Raw genomic sequence first — 16804 nt, 5'->3', positions numbered from 1 at the left:
ATCCAACATATCAAAAGACTTATCTAACTCATTTAGAATATGATAGTAATCAGCAAGTAACTTGTTTCGTACTTTTTAGTTTGCCATAGTTGGGTTGAATTTTTTTTAAATTGATATTATTTATATGACCGTAATATCAATTGTTATGCTTCCGACCAGTACGGGTAGATACATCAGTGAAATTATATTTAAATATAAAATTTTTTTGCACTTATTAGTAATAAATAAACAATCTAAACTAGGACATGTATGATAAAAACAATTGTGATGTACATATTATAGTTTGTGTGTGTGTGTATAACTGTATATATATATATATATAAAATTTGATTTCACATGAATGTACATCAAGAAAATATATACAAATATTTAATTAGGAGTTTGCTAGATACGTCACTAAATAAAAAAATAACGTAATGAGAAATTAATGTTTGGTGCTCGAAACAAGTGACAGTCAAATCACAAAAAAAGCTGTAAGTTTCTAGAAAGAATACCAAGAATAGGAAAATAAATCAAACAAAATAGTAGGTAGGTGAAAAATAACTATTTACAATATTAGGTACATAACATGCGCACTCTATAAATGAGGCTAAAAAACATTACTAGCTATTTTTTTGTTTCTACTTGGTCACTCTGTCACTCATATTTAATGTCTGTGCACACACACAGGGAAAGGAGTTAAAACACGTGGGTGTATATATTTCCACATGCGCAGAAAATGAACTGCTTGTTGACATCGGTATACAAATTTCTAACCTCAAATGATCAAGGTAGTAGAGATCGGAGGTGTTTTTTTATTTATTTAAAAATTGTAACATGCCCACGAATGTTCTTTAGACTTTAATGGTGGGCATTAGAGATTGTCATGACATTTGCCGTCACGGTATACGCATCTGTCTTACAACCAAGAAGCTGATATATGTTTAACATCAAAAAATTTCAGAGACCCCCTACTTTTTTGAATGTATCATCCGTAATATTGATTTTGTTCGTATAAAATGTAGCCTATGTCACCCGGACCATAATAACGAATCAATTGACACCTCATTCATCAAAATTGGATGAGTAGTTTAGGCACTGCGGTGGAACATATGTAAATACAAACATACATAGACTGCTAGAAACAAAAACACCTTTCGTAGTCAGGTTAAAAGAGAGAGAATATATACTGACCACTAAATTTACGATTACATTTGTATATTTATTAAACGTATTACATAACACAAATATTCATGGACATAATAGAAAGAATTTGGCAGATTATTATTATTATTTTTTTTTCATTATACAACTGTGTTTGGAAAGTGTGTGTCTATAAAATGTTACAGCAGCTTATTTTATAGCTGAGTGAAGGAATTTTTCAGGTGAAATTTACATTTAGTTGAAAAATGTCATTGTCTACATATGATTTATAAAACATTTCCCTTTCACACCCAGTGGTGTTTTTGAGTTCCTCTGATTCTGTTTGATAACTGCTAAACAACATTGTGATATTTAAAGTTTACCAATAGTTCACATTTTTGAACAGTTAAGTTAGCTACATTTCAAATGCTGTAAATTGTGTTAAATGGTAGGTTAGTTTAAGTTAGTGACATTAAAAATACTTAAACTGTGTTTTTTTTTAGGACAGTAGTACTCTATAAATGAGGCTAAAAAACATATTACTAGCTATTTTTTGTTTCTACTTGGTCACTCTGTCACTCATATTTAATGTCTGTGCACACACACAGAGAAAGGAGTTAAAACACGTGGGTTACCCAATCAAAGAATTACCTATAACTGTAAAACATAACATTTTTGGGTGTTCTTTTTTTTTTATTAGTCTCCATTCCAGGAAATAACTTTTACACCAGAATTCTCAAAACTATTTAGGGCCTTAACACAAACTTTGTCATGCAATTGGTCCATTTAGACACTAAAATTGTTATTTCAAGCATGTTAGTTAGCTTTTCAAGGATAGTGCTATAACAATTTATTTGTGATAAAATTCTTCTCGAAACCTCTTACGTGTGAAAACCAATAATAATGGAAACACACCTACCATCATTCAATAATTTAAATAGAACAACCATGCATCTAGAGATCAAAGTGTCCACTTTGCTGAACTTGTCTATGACAAAATAAGTTTAATTTCTTACCTGTAGTACAATAAACATGAATCCAGGTTAATGTTTAAAAATCTTAATAAATGTGCTGTGCAGGAAAAAAAAATTAGGGAATTCCTATTTAAGCTGCGTATTTTTTTGTAAGCATTATGTTAGCTACATTAAAAATACTGTAAACCTGTTTCAAATTATTTGCTGGGAAAAAAAACAAATCTCAGAAACATAAAAATACAGCGAAGCATCTGATATGCTTGAAAATTTTATAAATGCTAATAAATGTTGTAGAACTTAAATGCTTTAAAGTACATTTTTTATAATTGCTATTTTCCATAAACTCTAATTTGTGGAATTTACCAATGTTGAAATGTTTAAATTTTGCGAATGAGGATTACTAATAGCAAGGGATTGTATTGTATAAAAATTATAAAAATGGATCAAAACTCATGTGATTGTTTGGGAGGCTAAGATCTTAAAACTCCTTTTTTGAAGTTGATTCAGACCTTTCTTCCGGGTCTGTTGTGGACGAATGGTAGCACATGTGAAAACACTGATTGAATTGGCGTGATAAAAAATTTTGGTCATGTGATATTATAATTATGTTGATAATACCTTAGTTACAGCCAATCTTAGATCAAGGGGAAAATTTCTAAATTTCTTCATCAAATTGAGCATATTTAAGGCAGTTTGAAGTTATCTGTGATGTATAGACTATGTGTCATATAAATGTGTAATAAATTAATTTTTATTTAGTAAAATTGGTATGTAAAATACACACTAAATATACAGCTTCAGACCCTATGTGGGGGTTTGGGGGCAAAGCCCCCAACGAGTTGAAGCAAGTTCATACAATAATGCAGAAATAACTCAGCACCTACCTAAAAACAATGCATTCCATTAGATCAGGCTGTTATAAATAAATGTACAAGAGGTAGTTAGTGTGTCAGATTTGAATTACTTGCACCCATTTCATTTTCATCCTACTAGGTGGCATCGTCCGGGGCTCTGCCCCCACAAAGCCTGATGCCACCACCCCTTACCCTCTCCTATCACCATTCTCTATTTAAAATCTCCTGTCAGCGTGTGCGTGTGTATGAGCATGTATGTTGGACTGCCCCACAAGAAGCTTGCTTAGTGCCACGCACCCCTAATTATGTAATTCCATTAATTTATACTTTTTATATTAATTATTTCAATCCCCCAAGTGTATGAGTATACAGGTATGCCATAAGTACGGAGCCACACCATGTTTCGCTCCCAGAACACACCATCTTGCGAGCAGTTTATATTTGTACTTAAGTAATAAAAAAGTGAAATCATAAGTAATATAATTACTTATTGATTAATAGTAAATTACTATAAATGTTGCATTGAATTAGTCTGTTCCTCCACGCTACACAATATCTAATGGTAACTCCGCTGCTTCATTGCGCCATTACACCTTGACCAGGGGCGCAACAACTAAATTTTCAAAGGGGGGGCAATATACCTTTTTATAAAGAATCATCGATCCCCCCTATTGAAGCAGGGGGTCCGGGGGTCCTCCCCCGGGAAAATTTGTATTTCAAGGTGGAAAATGGTGCTATTTAAGCAGTTTTATTATCTAAAAATTGATTACACAGCACTTTCTTTGCCCCCGTTTGCCCCCACTTCAAGGTTTCAGAGGGGGGGCAAAATACCCTTGCCCCCCCTCTGTTGTTGCGCTCCTGACCTTGACCACTCTCCAGTCTATCTCGAACACCATACGGTGTAGGAAGCAGCCGCCAAACCTCGAAGACGTCACCGCTTGCATTACTGAACTGTTAACATCCGCCGTCTGTAAGTTACTTTAAGGCCATTTCAAATTGATTGCCGAGACTACTTCTACACCAGGTCAACTGGTGCCCTGGTCCACACCACGCAAGCCGGAGGAATTGCAATTGACATGTTTTTACAGTTTCATTGTGTTTGAAGTTTGTATTATTTGTTCTCTCCAGTAACTACCTACAAATAAAAACTTCACCAGAGGCCATTTATACTTTTTTCTTCGTCCACTTGTTCTGTTTTTATCCGGCCATTTCTTTTTTGATCTACCAGGGAGTCAGAAACAAGGCAGATGTGTATTATAATTTTAAAAATGCTCAATAGATGGCAGCACTTGCCCAAAACACCGCATTTATTCAGCCATTTCCTTCTTATTCTACCAGGGAGTCAGAAACAAGGAAGAGGTATTAATTAATTTATAAATGTTCAACAGATGGCAGCACTTGCCAAATAAAACCGCATTTATCCAGCCATTTCTTTTTCATTCTACCAGGGAGTCAGAAACAAGGAAGAGGTTTATTATAATTTCAAAAATGCTCAATAGATGGCAGCACTTGCCCAAAACACCGCATTTATTCAGCCGTTTCCTTCTTATTCTACCAGGGAGTCAGAAACAAGGAAGAGGTGTATTATAATTTTGAAATGCTCAACAGATGGCAGCACTTACCAAATAAAACCGCATTTATCCAGCCATTTCTTTTTTCATTCTACCAGGGAGTCAGAATCATGTAAGAGGTATTAATTAATTTAAAAATGCTCAACAGATGGCAGGACTTACCAAATAAAACCACATTTATCTAGCCATTTCTTTTTCATTCTACCAAGAAGTCGGAAATAAGGAATAGCTATTTCAGCAGTAGATAGATAATAGCACCTGTTGTCTAGTCTTTTTATTTTATGACTTTAAATACTTGCTTGTATAAATGACATTTATCGTTAGTCTTTAGGCTATATTCATTTTGCCAGGGAGTCACAAGCTGAAAAGAGATGAACCAATTAATTAGTGATGTCAGCCAGTTTTTCATGTTAACCAGGCAGTAACTTGACTGAATAGGATCTCAGCCTTGCAATCTTCTATAGTGTTTTGAATTTTAACAGAACATAACTGGCATATGCCTCCTTGATTCAACAATGAGGTCCTAGACGCTGTGGACAAGGGTACGGAGAACCCGCCGACATTTTGGGGAGTGACTTGAACGCGGAGTCTTAAGATTCTTACCCGTGCGTCAAGAAGGTTCAGATTCGACTATCATTGATGCTCTACGTGCGTGCAGCCAGATGACGAGCTCCGACTCGACTGATTTATTTGGCTTTGAGTGTACGCAAAATTTCATTTTGGTTTAGGGGAGGGGGGGAATTACTTTTCCCAGTGTTTGCTCTCAAATTATTTTAATTTTTTGGTAATAATTATTTTAGTATTATTTTGTAAATGTGTGAGGGGGGGGGAGAGATGTTGGGATATATATATCCCCCCCCCTCTCAAAAAAAAAATCACACCCAGTGTTACCAGTGCTTGACCCCGACTGATAACATAGATGTCAACTCTTGGTCTTAGTGTAGGTAGCCGTGACTCATTGGGTTAACTACTGTAAAACATAAAATTTTACATTTTATTTACTTCAAGTAAGAGATTTCAATTCCTGTGCAGAGTAAATAAAAAGGTTTTAATCATATATTAGAAAATTCAGCAGTAAAAAAAATTAGTTTCCACAAGTTTCATTGAGGCATCATTTGTGTTTGTACATCAATGACTTCTAAAGTTGGAAATGTGTAGTATGAAAGAACTTTTGCTTTATCTCGTTCCCTGTTCATTCAACTTTAATCATTGTACTATTAAGTGAATTGGTCAAATTTATTCTTACTTTAACTTTCAATTTCTATCCTTTTACCATTTTAAAATAATAGCACATTCATTAAGAAACAACAGATTATAAAAATAAACACACACCTACCTGTGACCTATAGCATTATTAGTGCAATTGATCGCGGGCAGAGCAGCAGGGAAAATAAACAAGAATTCATTGTGGACTTTACGAACGTGATAGATGTTACATACCACCAGAAAAAGGAGATAACGACTGTCCATTGTTGGCAAGATAAAATTTATTTCTGATTGCAGGTGCTGGAGATATTACAAATACTCAGGTATTATGAGATGTTCTGATGTTTTGACGTCAGCCGGGGCTACGCCCCATGAGCCTAGTCAGTCTCCGTTTCCTCAACATTCCTCTCCCCTTCCCCGGCATTTGTACCGCCATGTACGTAGTCGTGTGTTTGAATTGCGCGCCACGAACTACCACAAGAGGGCGCTTAGAAGCAGTGCGGTGATCCCTAAAATTGCTATGTTAATATTAATTGTAAGCCTTTTTGTTGTTTTCATCCATCTTCGCCCCAGTGCTGTGTAATTTACTTGTGTTTTCTTTAATTTAAATAGGTTACCTTAAATAACTATAGACGTTGCCCGGGCGGACCCGAACAGGCACGGACTTGGACGAGGGTAGGAATGCTTTTACATAAATTGTCATTAAATAAGTAAATAGTAACGAACTTTCCATTGTCAGTAATTTTTATATATTTTTAATGTTTATCTGTAATTTACTCAACTTTCGCCGGGGCACGGAATCGTAGAATATAGTAACGGTAATTGTGTTGGCGCGAAGGGCGCCATGTTGCCACCTGCGAGCGATGAGCTCAGCCCAGTCCATCTTCATCACTGACCGAGAGCAGACGCGCCAGCACCCCGGGGACTTCAACCTTTGTTCTGCACTGACCAAGTAATTCTGTCTCGTTAAGTATTTCTGAATCTCTTTCGCTCGTCATCCTCGGGGCAGCTCTCGGCCAGCGGGCTGTTTAATTAATTAATTGTCTCAGTCGAGTTTTCAGCAATCGTGTAATAAGTAAATTTTGTAGCATGGCCACGTGTGTGGACCATGCCCTCACCTAAACCGATTCGTGCCTCAGGCTTTTTAACCGTGTAATGTGTAACGTGTAACGGGCGTGTAGAGAGACGTGTTAGTGAAATTAAATCTGGAGAATAAATATAAAGTGAGTACTTATTTAATCACGTGGTGAGTGAGTCTAGGAGTGTGGCGTGCCCGACGCCTAGAGCGGGCCAGGTCTGGGTAGCTAGGATAGAAAGGGCTGGTAACTCGTCCCCACTTGGGCTACGTCACGCCCTGAGTGAGAGACTCCGCCGGGTCCACGTGCCCTTCCACGTGGTGGCGCCCATAGTTAACATCTCGAAATCACCGGCAATGCGCGATCAGCCCTCAAATGGCGCCCAAGAGCGTGGGGCGAGTTACATCTTCCGCGAAAACCAGACCTGTACGAGCGTGTGAGATAGGCGGTTGTTACGCGGAGCGCGCGGAACTAAAGTTCGCGCTGGAACTATTGTTCGCGCGGAGCGTATAGCGGGACTCTGGCGCGCCGGCCACGTGACCAGCCGGGCGCGCGCTTCCAGGAATTCGCTGCGAGCAGCCAGGTGGCCGCATTCCTCGCGACAACAGCAGCCGGGCCAGGTCAGTGTGTGTGTGTACCGCCATCCGCGTCGCGTCGCGTAGCGAAGGGAAGAGGGGCAATCGACCGGCCTCACCACCACACGACCATGTCGGACAACCACGGACTTGACAAAAATCCGGGCGCGATTAAGGCAAGTGAGTTGTTTCAAAAGAATAGCTTATATTGTGTTATGTGCGCGCGACCGCGCCAGGTGAGCGGGACGGCGATTTCTTCGTGGACGGACACGTGCGTGTGCGTAGGACAGTATGAAGCGCAGCCGAACCACGAGCAGGCAGAACGGGCGGATCAGTTTGAGGCGGGACACGGGAAGTGCACGGATGCGGAGTGTGAGGGCAAGACGCGGGAGGGAGGCTGGTGCCGGAACTGTCGCGCGTTCAAGCACACGGCGTGTCTCGCGAAGTCCGAAATAATCTCCTTTCAAGACGGGTGGTACACGTGCCAGTGGTGCCACCACGTGAGAATAGCGGGCCCGTCAGGCCGCAGCCCGGTGAGAGACGCCGCCGACACACCACGGAGCAGGGTACCTCTCATAGGACACGTGGAGCTACCGGAATTTGCGGGCAGAACCAGCGACGATCCGCGGAGATTTGTACACGCGTGTCGGGAACGCCTGAATCGCTACGGAGTGCCGGAGTGTGAGTGGGCGAACAGGGTGAGCACCGCGCTCAAAGGCGACGCCAAGACGTGGTGGCAGATCGTCCAGGAGTATGACATGCCGTGGACCGAGTTCGCGAGATTGTTCGAGGCCAGATTCGCGGACGTGAAGACAGAGATGAGAGTGCGGACGGAGCTGTATTGTCTCGAGCAAGGCGCGACGGAGGCGGCGGAGGCGTTTATCATGAAAAAAATACGTCTGTACAAGCGGCTGTTTCCCGGAGAAGAACCTACCGGAGTGCTGGAGCGGGTAGTTGAGCTGATGCGCCCGGAATTTCGCCCGTATTTACGCCCGATGACGCGGCGTCCGGCAGAGGAGTTCGTCCAACAGGCGCGCGTCTTAGAGCAGGACCTACGAGCTGTCAGACCGACCAGGATCCACGCCACCCTGAGCACCAAGCAGGAAGACACGACGCCCGCCGACACCAAGGCGCTGGTGCCCTACACGGCGCCCACCCGAGACCAAGCTAGGCGCGACGAACCCGGACCGAGCGGCCACGCGCAGCTGACATGGCGGAGACGGACTACCGGCGGCAGCCCACCACCTCAGTGCCACACGTGTCCACCAGGCACGTTCCATTGGCACGAGAACTGCCCGGTGAGGAACAAGTTCCGGCCTGACTTCGCGGCGCAGCAGCCGTCGGGAAACGGACGGCAAGGGGGCGGCGCGCTAAGACAGCCCACCTCCCCCGCCTCACCTAACAACAACAGACCTACGGCGGCGGGGCCTCTCCTGGGTCACGTGGGAGCGGCGGAGGCCGACCTGTTGCGCATTCCGGTGGTTGTCAACGGGCGCGCAGTCCACGCGCTTGTTGACACCGCCGCCAGCCACAACTGTGTGGCGGCACGCGTGATTGGCCGTGACAACTTCGAGTACCACCCGGGCCAACTCCAGCTGGCTACCACGGGGGACGCCTGCTACACCCAGGGCGTCGCGACGCTGGAGGTGGACGTGCGGGACCAACGGTCCGTCACGACGGCGCTGGTGGTGGAGCAGTTACGTGATGACGTCATTCTGGGGCTACCCTGGCTCTACGAGCAGCACGCAGCCATCGACATCCGGGCCGGCTGCGTCCACGTCGGCACCCAGGGGCGGCGGACCATCCACGGGCTGGGTAAGCCTACTCCACCAGCAGTAAACCAGGTCAGTCTCGACGAGTTCCAGCACGGAGTTCCCCCCGAGTTTCGTGCTACCATCCAGCAGGTCCTCGATCATCAGTGTAATGTGTTTGCGTCCGCGGACCCGCTGAAACGTACCACCATAGCTGAGCATGCCATCCCGACCCATCCTCACGAGCCAATGTTTATCCCACCCGGTAGCTACGGCCACGTTGGTAAACAGACCATCCTAGACCAGGTTCAGGACATGTTGCATGACGGGATAATTGAGCCTAGCGAAAGTCCGTATAATTTCCAGGTCGTGTTGGCAGAAAAAAAAGACGGGAAACTACGCTTCTGTGTCAATTTCAAACCTATCAATAGAGTGACAATTAATGCCCCACCCCCCCTGCTGAACATGGCCGACACACTTTCAGGCCTGGGTAACGCCAAGATATTTTCTTCCCTCGACCTAAAATCTGGGTATTGGCAGGTGCCGATACGTCCGGCGGACCGACCCAAGACGGCGTTCACAGCCCCAGACGGGCGGAGATTTCAGTTTTGCGCGATGCCATTCGGCCTACAGGACGCCCCCGCTACCTTCCAAGGGATGATGACACGGGTCTTAGACAACTACTCGGGCAAGTTTGCGGCCGCGTATCTGGACGACATAATTGTTTGGTCTCAGACGTGGGAAGAACATGCGCATCATTTAGCATTAGTCTTGGAACGCCTGGCGAGCCATGGTCTGACATGCAATCGCGAAAAATGCCACCTGGGGACCACAGAACTAGATTTCCTGGGCTTAGTGGTTAACGCGGACGGAAACCGACCCACGGAAAAACAGCTGAGTGTAATTATCAACAAGGAGCCCCCACGCACGCGCAAGCAACTGCAAAAGTTCTTGGGGCTAGCTAACTGGCTGCGAGCCTTCGTCCCAGAGTTCTCGGTAGTAGCGGCGCCGATGACAGAACAGCTGTCACCCAAACGTCCGTTCAGGTGGACCGTGGAAGCCCAGAACGCTTTTGACGAGCTAAAACGCAGATTTCAACAGTGCCACTTACTCGCGCGGCTGGACCCAGGCAGACCCCTGATCGTACAAACAGACGCGAGCGAGAAGGGCATCGGGGCCATCCTGTTACAACTCGGCGACGACGGCGAGCCTCGGGTGATTGAATATGCAAGCGCCAAGTTCGGCGACGTCGAGCAGCGGTATAGCGTGAACGAGCGTGAGTGTCTAGGCGTAGTTTGGGCCCTCAGACGCTACCGCCCACACCTGGAGGGGCAGAAATTCGTACTGAGAACTGACAGCCAATGTCTCAAATGGCTGGCCACGATGCAGGGGCGACGTTCGAAGCTGACGCGTTGGGCCATGCTTCTACAGGCCTTAGATTTCGAAGTCGAGCATGTACCGGGAAAACAGAACGAACTAGCGGACGAGCTGTCGCGAGATCCGGACGTCACCGTCACAGCCTGTGACGATGCGGAGTGGGAGGAGCTTTTGCCACCACCCAGCGGGCGCATACCCAGGACCCCGCGCACCCCGACAACCCAAGCCGCATTGTGTGCCCTAAACCTTAACGTCACACCGACATTACCGCCAGGCGCGGAGCTTGATGACTTAGACGCCTACGTGCGAGCGGCCCAACTCACGGACACAGACACACAGGAGATCGTGCGCCGTTGCGGGAGCGGAGAATGTGAAGGCTACCGTGTATTGGACGGGACACTGCAGGCGCGACCTAAGGGGACAGCTGGCCAATGGCGGACGTTCGCGCCAGCCGCCAACCGCCGGGAGGTGTTTGACATGTATCACGTGAACAGGCTAGCCGGACACCCCGGCGCAGACCAGACGCGACGCGATCTGCGGGAACAGTTCTACTGGCCAGGGGTAAACAAGTTTGTACGGGACTGCGTGAGGAGATGTAAACATTGCCAGAGGCACAAGGCGCGCCGCACCGACGGGACAGCCCAGCAGGTACCCAGGCAGCCCACCGAGCCATTCCATACAGTCGCCATAGACCTAATGGGACCATATCCCCGCACGCCCCGAGGGAAAAGATTTTTGTTGGTGGTGACAGACTGCTACACGCGTTGGGTGGAGGCCTACCCCCTGGCGAACATCCGCGCCGGCACCATTGCACGCAGCCTGGAAACGGAGTTTTTTCCTAGGTGGGGGTACCCCCGGGTCCTGTTGTCGGACAATGCCACCCAATTTGTCGGGCGCCGGTGGGCGCAGCTGGGGAGAAAATGGCGGGTAATCCTACACACCACCCCCGTGTACCACCCCCGCGCGAACCCCACGGAACGACGCAACCAAGAGGTGAAGGTTCAACTGCGGTTGAGGCTCGCGGATGACCACGCCCAATGGGACACGCACATCCCGGACGTTCTGTACTGCATCCGGCGACGGGTGAACGCGGCAACCGGCGAAACACCAGCCACCATGGTCCAGGGGCGGAACCTCACCCTCCCCGGGGAATATCACGTGCGGCAACAACAAACGGACCCGGACGTAGAGAGCCCCGAAGGACGCCTGAGGCGATTGGCCGAGACGCACGATAGGGCGCGACGTAACCAGGCAGCTTACCAAGCACAACGCACACCCGAGACGACCCGCCCGCCTCCTGAACTGAAACCAGGCCAGCTGGTTTACGCGAGGCTCCACCCCCTCTCCTCCGGCCGACGCAACTTCTGCGCCGGCCTGGCGCCAAAGTGGTTTGGCCCGGTGGCGGTGGTCAAGGCGGGGCCCACGGCGGTCGTGATAAAGTTACCCTCAGGCCGGGCCGCGAAATATCACCGGGACGATGTGCGCTTGGCACAGGAAGAGACGGAGGCGGCGGACGAGGCGGAGACGGGGCAGGAAGAGACGGAGGCGGCGGACGAGGCGGAGACGGGGCAGGAAGAGACGGAGGCGGCGGACGGGGCGGAAGAGACGGAAACGAGACGTGACGGAGCAGGGACGCGGCAGGAAGAGACGGAGGCGGCGGACGAGGCGGAGACGGGGCAGGAAGAGACGGAGGCGGCGGGCGGGGCGGAAGAGACGGGAACGAGACGTGACGGAGCAGGGACGCGGCAGAGAGAGACGGAGGCGGCGGACGAGACAGACGGGAGGGCGGCCGCACAGCTGGTCACGTCCACCCCAACAGACGGGGGCGGGTTCAGAGGCTTCCCGGACCTGGGGGCGGGACAGGCGACGCCCCTCGCAGTCACAGATGTCCGGCCGAGGCGGCTGTTCGAAGACTCGGGGAGTGACGTCTCGCCTTTCAGGGGATTTCTCAGGGACACGCCCGGAGTGACGGAGGGCCAGTCGACATCCCAACCACTGATAAGGTGGCCGGAGGAAGTAGAGAGTAGGCCGGGTTCGCCGGACGAGCCATTATGGCCGCTGCATTACTCGTTGGCAGACTCCACGTTCAGGGTGACAGTAACCGAACCGCAGGAAGACGAAACACCGCGGGAAGAGAGGGGAGACCGGGCGTCACAAGACCCAGTTCCGGCTCCGCGATACACGCTACGACCCCGAGGGATCGCGAGGAAGCACAGCTGTTGTTGATAAGGGGGCGACCACGCCCACAGGCGACCCAGCGGAAACGTCGACATGACCGGCTATTCGAGGGGGGGGCAATTGACGTCAGCCGGGGCTACGCCCCATGAGCCTAGTCAGTCTCCGTTTCCTCAACATTCCTCTCCCCTTCCCCGGCATTTGTACCGCCATGTACGTAGTCGTGTGTTTGAATTGCGCGCCACGAACTACCACAAGAGGGCGCTTAGAAGCAGTGCGGTGATCCCTAAAATTGCTATGTTAATATTAATTGTAAGCCTTTTTGTTGTTTTCATCCATCTTCGCCCCAGTGCTGTGTAATTTACTTGTGTTTTCTTTAATTTAAATAGGTTACCTTAAATAACTATAGACGTTGCCCGGGCGGACCCGAACAGGCACGGACTTGGACGAGGGTAGGAATGCTTTTACATAAATTGTCATTAAATAAGTAAATAGTAACGAACTTTCCATTGTCAGTAATTTTTATATATTTTTAATGTTTATCTGTAATTTACTCAACTTTCGCCGGGGCACGGAATCGTAGAATATAGTAACGGTAATTGTGTTGGCGCGAAGGGCGCCATGTTGCCACCTGCGAGCGATGAGCTCAGCCCAGTCCATCTTCATCACTGACCGAGAGCAGACGCGCCAGCACCCCGGGGACTTCAACCTTTGTTCTGCACTGACCAAGTAATTCTGTCTCGTTAAGTATTTCTGAATCTCTTTCGCTCGTCATCCTCGGGGCAGCTCTCGGCCAGCGGGCTGTTTAATTAATTAATTGTCTCAGTCGAGTTTTCAGCAATCGTGTAATAAGTAAATTTTGTAGCATGGCCACGTGTGTGGACCATGCCCTCACCTAAACCGATTCGTGCCTCAGGCTTTTTAACCGTGTAATGTGTAACGTGTAACGGGCGTGTAGAGAGACGTGTTAGTGAAATTAAATCTGGAGAATAAATATAAAGTGAGTACTTATTTAATCACGTGGTGAGTGAGTCTAGGAGTGTGGCGTGCCCGACGCCTAGAGCGGGCCAGGTCTGGGTAGCTAGGATAGAAAGGGCTGGTAACTCGTCCCCACTTGGGCTACGTCACGCCCTGAGTGAGAGACTCCGCCGGGTCCACGTGCCCTTCCACGTGGTGGCGCCCATAGTTAACATCTCGAAATCACCGGCAATGCGCGATCAGCCCTCAGTTTATCTACCAAGAATTTGTAAGGCCAGTTCAGACACAGTGAAGAAAGTTATGGATAACCATACAGGGACAATGCATTTTCATTATTTTAATGAGTGTTCTTACTAACTAGTACCACTGACCCAGGGGCGTAGCCAGGGGGGGTTATAGGGAATTCAACCCCCCCCCCCCCCCCCCTTAGCACCAAATATTTAATTAATTTTAATTCATCACTCAAACTAATTTCATTTTTAAATTAATACAATTTTTACCATTACAATATTTAATTTTAAGTAACGAAAACTGCTAAAATAGCACTATTTTACACCTTAAAATCCAAATTTCCCCGGGGGAGGACCCCCGGACCCCCCCCCCCCCCTTTAATACGGGGGGGAAGAGGGGAGGCAATGCTTCCTAACATCCCCCATACACAAATTCTGGCTACGCCACTGCGACTGACCAAACATTGTTTGTGGTGGTGTAAATGAACTGGACTGCGCAATAGTCACAGAATGCACCAGTGCAAATTCACATCAATTGTTGCACAACTCAACATCAAGTTTGAAAATATAATTGCTGTTGTGAGCGAATCTGCATTTTATATGACTTAACATGTACTCTCTTTAGAGGTTGTATGTATTTAAATGCTTCATGTTTAGTGCTGGGTGCACAAACTAAATCTTATCACAAATTTGTGGAGCCTCTCTGTCAGAGCTGAACACAGTTGTTAGTAATTTCAAACATGTATTTCTGAATACAAGAAAACAAAATCACAGATACTTCAAACATCTGGGAAAAATAAATTATCCTCCTAAACAAGAAAAATATGTTAAAATATTCCCAGCACAGATTATGACAAGGTGGAATTTCTGGTTCCATTCTGTTGAAAACATTTCAGAATTCATGAACAATAGATACAATAGAATTTCAATATGGACAAAAGAGTGGTATCATGACAGACTATTTATTGAACTTTGGAATGATTGCCAGCTTACAATAATTCTGGGTTCTGCTGAATTTCTCATGGACCATGGCAAGAAACTGACAGAAAACATCCTGGAACTTGAGGGTTCTAGTTACTCTAAGTTATAAACTCTATCCAAAGTTGTTAATTTAAAAGAATAAATTTATGTTAGTTAGCAGAGGGATTTTTAGAGACAAAAATCTGCCGTCCTTTCAAAACTAGTTTCAGATGTTGAGAAAAATCAGATGAAAGATGAATTTAAGAGCTTAGTTGTGAAGTGTCTCGACAAGCTACAAAATCTCAGGGTAAAAGATACTGCTAAAGAGTTTTATTTAGCATTGTTGGGAAGCTGCTACTCAAAACACTATAAGCAATGATAAGCTATCTACAACTTCTAGCCATCTTCCTCTTATTAACAATTACCAAGAAGGAATTTCTATGTTATATTGACTGCAGATGCAAGTTTCCAATGTTTTGAAAGAACAGCTCACTGCTAACATCTGCCAGATTTTGCAAGGATTGCAAACTGATCATAGCAACTTTGCATCACAAACTTTTGCAGTGCTGTGGATATTGGTTTCAAATGTGGACAATGAATGAGCACTTTCGTCACATGGGCAGGTATTTTCCAACCTGTGTAATGGTTTAGAAATCAGCAACACAAATTATGCTGGCTCGATATGTCAATGGACATGCTTAATTTTATCAATAATTATGAATGTGTTTCAAGATTTGAAATGAACATGCATATAACAATTTGAATCGTGCTACTGCAGGCTAATGATACAGGCCAACCATTTCAATCATACTCGGGAACATTGTACAAATAAAATAAGATTATCAACATAATTTTGTGCCATATGCACGTGTCTTGAATACAAATGGTACATTCAAAACAAAGTTGTTTTATTTTATACTATTCTCAAGTTAATAAATTGTTAAAAATATGTATTCATAACAAATTCAATGGAAAAATTATTTTAAAAAATAATCCTTTTCACCAGTAATATGTTTCACGATTTTTTGACAATGCTACTTAGTGTTTTTGACAAAATTTAATTGTTTGTACTTATTTATGACAGTTATTGATTTGTGAAATTAACTATATAAGTATAATTCATTTTTACGTGAAGTGTGATGAAAATGAGAAAAAAAAATAGACTTAAGGTGTTAGCTTAATAAATGTAATTTATGCTTGGAGTATTTTTTTTTGTTCTTTCATTTTATTCAAATAGGGATCATGATTTAACATATTAAAAAAAAGGCAGAAGCCCATAAGAGGTATTATCAAAGGCACTGTGGGAATATACCGCCCAAAGGCACCAAAAAACCGAGAGTGAATGGATAATTTACAGTATTGATGACGTCCGGGCCTACGGCCCCCTTTCAGCCCGATATGCCACCGCCCAAACACCACCATCTCTGTTCAAACCTCCCGCTTGTGCGTGCGTGTGCGCGTGTGTTGGTAGCCCAGCAAGAGGGCACTTAGCTGCAGTGCGCCGCACCCCTTTATGTATTAATAATTATTGTAACCCTTTTCTTTTCGCCCCAAAATAGTGTCACGACGGCTATGTATGAGAGTGTCTTTTGTTTAATTAATTTGTGATGTTTTTTAGTAAAATACGTGCATGCACGGACAAGGACGCTCCCTAGTGGGCGACGGCGGAACTAACATGCAACTTGATTTTAACTATTTTTACCTACATAAGTAATAATTACAGACGGTCTGGTCATGGGTGTGATGTGCTAATTTTTATAAAGAGTTAATGTTATTTTCCATAATAACCCGGGGCACGCAATAGCTAGGATGTTTAACGGTAATTGTGTTCGGCGCGAAGGGCGCCATGTTGCCATCCGCAAGCCCTTGTCTCTCCCCAGTCTCCTTCAGCCGGCCGAGAGCGGACGTGTCTGCCTTGAGGCAACCACGTGCGTGGTTCGCCTCCTCACCTCATT

Source organism: Bacillus rossius, chromosome 11 (assembly GCF_032445375.1).
Source record: "Bacillus rossius redtenbacheri isolate Brsri chromosome 11, Brsri_v3, whole genome shotgun sequence".
Classification (NCBI taxonomy): domain Eukaryota; kingdom Metazoa; phylum Arthropoda; class Insecta; order Phasmatodea; family Bacillidae; genus Bacillus; species Bacillus rossius.
Note: the sequence above shows the minus strand (reverse complement) of the source record.